Source organism: Equus asinus, chromosome 15 (genome assembly GCF_041296235.1).
Source record: "Equus asinus isolate D_3611 breed Donkey chromosome 15, EquAss-T2T_v2, whole genome shotgun sequence".
Lineage (NCBI taxonomy): Eukaryota > Metazoa > Chordata > Mammalia > Perissodactyla > Equidae > Equus > Equus asinus.
In genome coordinates, this window is record NC_091804.1 from 28,783,554 (window position 1) to 28,789,568 (window position 6,015).

Sequence of the window (6,015 nt, forward strand, 5' to 3'; positions counted from 1 at the left end):
GATTCCAGCTTTGGTGGCTAGGGCCAGGTCTCTTTACTGAGTTCATCCAACTAGAAAATGGAGATGACAACACCCAGTTTCTGTCTCCCTCTGGGGAATGGTCCGGCTTAAAGTCCATCAAGAGGAAGATGCCACACAATTAAAAGGCACCATAATTATTCAGCTGGAAAAGTGCCTTCACAGGACAAGTGAACTAACCCCTGCCAAATACGGTTCTGCTTGTGCTGTGTGTAATCGAATATCTACTGTGGATTTAACCCAGGGAGCCAACTGTGCTGCTGCTTAGAGTCAAGTTTAATGGGGCACTTAGTAAACGTGGAGGTAGCTAACGCCATCCAGATGCTGGCTGCGTGTGAAATTCCGGCTGCTTCCATGACTGAAGCATTTCAGAGGCATGAAGTTCTGGACTCTCTCCTCTGAGGGGATGGGGAGTGTGAGCCCTGGCCTGGGACTTGGCTTCTTCTGTAACCTCCTCCTGGAGATTAAATATCACCTACTCTGGGAAGCCTTCCATAACTGCCAAAGGCAGAATCTGATGCTTCTCCTGGGTTCTCATGTCCCTCTGCACACACCTCTTTTATAGAACTCAAAACATCTTGTAGTTTGTTTCTATGTCTATTTCCTCCCACTAGAGCCCAAGATCTTGTTCCCAGTGTTTACCTGTCATACAGTTGGTACTCAGTAAATGTCTGCTGAATAAAGCTTTTCAGGTTTCAGAACTGTGGGAGATCTTGGGTCTCAAGAACAAGTTAGGGCATTTAGATTTTCCTGGGAAGGACAGACCCTCTGCGGTGCTGACATGAAATCATCTTCCAGTGGAAATTTTGTTTGATGCCCTCTCTAATGAGGCCAACATTGAAATGTGAGCCTCATCTTTGTAGCAGACTTGCCGGAAGGTCCTAGAGCACAGGAATAGGACCTGGGCACCATGTGTTTATGGACATCTGAGAGTGGAGCCCAGCCCTGAGTTCACACCTTGTAGAAAGCAATAGAAGAGCAGACCTTGAACAATCAAAGTTGCTTATCTGCTGTGAGGCTCCTAGAGGCCCAGAGAAAGAGTCCAGAATGTGTTGAGTCCCCACTACTGTTTGGGCCCTGCTGGCTCTGAAATGAAAGTGTCCCTGGCCTTTCCAGTGCCTAGAAGATGTCCCCACTGCCTGGAAGAAAGAGGCTCCTTGTTTTGGTCCTGCGGATTCATCAGGATCTGCCACGCTTAGCATTCTTGGTTTCACACTGGAGCTGAATCTACAGCAGAGAAGGAGTTGACGGAACACTGCAGAACTGGGCTCGGGCAGGAACCACCCAAGGCCAGGTGCGGCCAAGATCCTGCTCCAAGGACCACCTGCTCGGAACAATGCCTTGGACTCTGGACTCATCACAGTCTCTAGCTGATCCTTGCAGCTGGCATTTCTGCCTCCAGATTCAACCTCTCCGGTGGGGGCTTCTGACCGGTCATGGTTAGGTCCAGCATCCTTGCTCCGGCAGAGACTGAGAAGACAGTGAGTCTTCCCCATCCATCTGCCACAGTGGGAGAAGGGGCTGCCTCTTCCTGCTTCTTGAGAGTTCCACAAATGGAGGTTGGGCAGCCCAACTGACAAACACCAGTTTTTCTCCCACTCTGTGAACAATATTCTCTTCCATTACCTTCAGAAGGGCTCTATCTCCTGGTCCCAATCATTCACTCAACAAACATTCATATATACCTACATGTACCGGGCAGTGTGCTGGGTGCTGGGAGACACGAGTGAACAACAGAAATGGAGATTACATTCTAGTTGGCGAGGTGGGGTGGGTGGGGAGACTGATAATAAATAAGTAAGCAAACAAGATCATTACAGATTGTGATAATGCTATAAAAGAAACGGGCAGGGAGCTAGGATAGAAAGTAAGGGAGGTCTACCTGGAAAGAGAGGTTTTGTTGTCTATACTCCAAAACTTAGTGGCTTCAAATACTCATTTATTTAGCTCATGATTTTCCGGTCAGGAATTTGGGAAAGGCCAGGCTGGGACGGTCATCTCTGCTTCGTGTGCTATCAGCTGAGGGGCTGGAGAATCCACTTCCAACATGGTTTCTTCTTTATGCAAAATTTTGCAGTGAAAATTTTCAAATATATAAAAAATGTTGAAAGAATTGTACAGCAAACACACCAACCACCTAGATTCTACACTTAACATCCTACCATCTTTGTTTTATCACACATCTATCCATCTCTCCACCTCTCCAAGATGGCTCCTTCACTCCTGGGTCTGGTGTTTGAGCCTTCTTGGGTTCTCCTCCTTCCATATGGCTTGCGCTTCTCACAGCTCAGTGGTCTCAGGCTAGTCATACTCCTTTTGGTGGCTGACTTCCAGGCCATTTAAGTGCCATGACTGAAAGTGACACAGTGTCTCCTCCATAGTGTCGATGAAAATAATCCATACCAATCTGTAAATGAAAATTTGGGTGAGTTTATTCTGAGCTGAAATCTGAGGACCATGGCCTGGGGCCTTTCTTCCCGAAGGAAGAAAGGGCACCAAAGAAATGAGGTGTACAGAGTGGTTATATACCCCCAAAGAGGGTGCTTTACATATGATTGAAATGTCCCTCCCACAATAGTCACAAGATTGCCCTGTCGGCACAGCGCTTGATGGACACAGCAGGTAGTGGGTCTGCCATCTTGGTGGGCGTAGCAGGAGGCAAGTCTATTGTCTGGAGCTGGGCGGTCACAGGTGAGCACAGCAATCAGTTTCTAGCCTAAGGAAAGATGCTTAATCCTTAAGGAGATGCCAAAGTTGGGAGGGGGAGGGAGGTTGCACCTTTATCTCAAGGGCCTTTGCTCTTGCCATAGGGAATCTCTAAAGCAGATATACAATGCATGCTCAACGGCCTTGGTCAGTCAGGCCCTTTTGGAAAGACAAGGTCAGGCCGAATTAGGTTTATACCACATGGCTTCCTCATATTCTCCAAAATATCCTATTGCTTGCCATTTTTATTTGTCAGTAGTATGCTATTGGTCAAAGCAGTCAGGGGGCAGAAGAGCATGTGGGATGGCAATACTGCTGGAGCCATCTTTAGAAAAAACAATCAGCTAGAAAGGGTGATCAGGGAAGCCCTTTCAGAAAAGGTGGTATTTGGGCTGAGGGATGAGAGCAAAGCTGTCTTGTGAAAAGCCAGGAGAGCAGAGCATTCCAGACAAAGAGACCAAGCAAGGCAAAGGCTCAGAGGTGGAGGAGTGAGCCTTGCACCTCTACTTTCTTTTTCCTATGTCCAAATGCAGCCCATCATCTAGGACCCACATGGAGCCACCTCCATGTGGTGGGACCTCAGTCCGTGCTGGTCCTTCCCCTCTTCCTAGAGCACTCAGGCCTGGAGTGCTCATCCAGCTTGCAGGGGTTGGCTGACTAGTGCAATGGTTACGCATGCAGTCTCTGTGAGGCCTTGGGGAAGTTGCTTAATTTCTCCAGCCCTAGGTTTCTTCACCTGTAAATGGGCATAATAATACCTACCTTATCGGGTTGCAGGAGAGAGAATGCTGATATATGTAAAGTACTCTCGGCACCCAGTGAATGCTCAATAAATGGCAGCTATAATTAATAATGTCAAACAGGTTCACCTTGTCATGTGCGAATCTAGTTTAGAAATTTTTTTCAGAGCAGAGAGCATGCTTTTTTAAATTTTACTCTTTCACAGTGCAAGCAGTGTGCCTTGCACAGATATTGTGGATAGAACAGGCAGGCCACAGAGCTCTCCACCATGCCGTGGTGCTAATGGAGCCATGCAGGGCACAGAGATGAGCAAGACTCAGCTGGAGCCCTCCACAAGCTTCCAAAGAGGGAGAGAGTAGCTATGCCCGCAGCTGCCACACTGGGGACCCTTTACATTTAGATGCAAAGAGTAACAGGTTTCAAAGCACCTGCACATCTGTATTAGTTTGCTAGGGCTGCCAGAACAAAGTACCACAAACCTGGGGGCTTAAACAACAGATATTTATTTATTTTCTCACAGTTCTGGAGGTTAGGAATCTGAAATCAAAGCCGAGGGCTAGGAGGATGAATCTATTCCATGGCTCTCCCCAGCTTCTGGTGGTTTGCTGGCAATCTCTGGCATTCTTTGGCTTGTAATCATCACCCCGATATCTGGCTCCATCATCACATGGCATTCACCCTATGTGTGCATCTGTGTTCAAATTCCCCCCTTTAGTAAGGACATGAGTCGTATGGGATTAAGGCCCACCCTAATGACCTCATTTTAACTTGATTACCTCTGTAAAGACCCGATCTCCACTTAGGATCACAGTCTGAGGTACTGGGGGTTAGTTCTCCAACATATCTCTTTTGGGGACATAATTTGACACATAAAACTTCTCTGTCTCCTATGACCCTCCTCATCCACACTCCATAGTGAGCCCCTCCAGGGCAAGTACCAAGTCTTGTTCTAATAGCTGTACCCTTCAGGTCTCAACTTCTGCCCCCTTCTTATGCTCCAAGACTTTCCAACAGCCTTTCCACCTCCCTCCATGCCCTTTCCTCTCTCTCTTTGCCTGGCAGATTCTTATTCATTCTTCATTTGTTAGTTTAAATGTTACCTCCACAAAAAGGCCTTCCCTTATCATCCTTTCTTGATTGTAGCTACCATGTTATTTATTCTCTCATGGTTTCTCCTTCTTTCTTCCCAACACGTCTCATGATTCCTAAGTATACGTTAATCTGTGTGATTGATTAATGGAGGTGGCAGATATTATCCCCTAGTCTGTAACCACAGTGAAGGTAAGGACCCACCTGCCCTCCATGTCTTCCCAGTTGCATAGCTCATGATCTAGAGTAGAAACTCCATAAATGTTTGTTGAATGAATGACTGAATGATTGAATTGTGCATCTTTGGATCCTCCATCCTACCTCACATAGCATGGATTAGTGGGTGTTGACTGAATATATTATTTCTGTGTGTGTCCCCCAAGAGAGAGTGAGCTCCTTGAGGGTAAGATTAGGTCTCATTCTTTTTTGACTCTCTCACATCCAAGCCCTCCTCCTTGATCTCCTATCTATTAGTTATCTATGCTGCATAACAAATTATTCTGAATCTTAGGAGCTTAGAACCGTAACATTTATTATTTCACAATTTCTGTGGGTCAGGAATTCAAGAGTGACTTTGTTGGGTGTTTCTGGCTCAAAGTCTGTCGTGAAACTATATTCAAGATTCTGGCCAGGGCTGCAGTCATCTGAAGGCTGGACTGGGGCCACAGGATCCACTCCCGAGAGGGCTTACATGCATCTCAAGCTGGAGGTGGTTGTTGGTAGGAGGCTTGTTATTAAACACGTGGATCTCTGCCTAGGGCTGCCTGAGTGTCTCACACATGGCTTCCCCATGGTGATCAAGAGGACAAACAGGAAGAGCAATGTCTTTTATGTCTTAATCTTGGAACTTATCCTCCACGATTTTCACAATATCTTATTGGTTAGATGGTCAGGCCTATACAGTGTGGGAAGGGGCTACCCAAAGGCACGGACACCAGGAGCTGAGAACCATCCAGGTCCGTGGCGCAGGCTCACGACCAAACTCTATCTAAACTAGATCTCCTTTCCCCCTCTACTTGCTCCACCCATACTCATGAAACCCTGCTCTTTGCCCTCCAAACACCGATCACATTATATGATTACATGTTCATTTAATTATTTCAGTCTCACTCCCCCCGCCAGACGGTAAGCTCCATGAGGGCAGAGACCCCAGCTGTCCGGTTCAGCACGGTACGCCCAAGAGCGACACAGGCTCAGAGCAGGTACTCGCAGAATGTTCTGAACCAATTCGAATAATTTGCCTCTGTCTGAATTATAAGACTGTGCTTGTTTGTCTCCCTCTGCATTGTACGCTCCTGACAAAGAATGAAGGCTTCTAGAAACGTCTATAAGCGTTTGCGGAAATGGTCTGAGCGATACAGGGGCTTGGAGCCTCGAGAACGTCAGGATCTCGCTTCCCCAAGCCTCTCCGTTCAGCTCAATCACACGCCGGGGACAAAAGCCGGACAAAGCCACGAACAG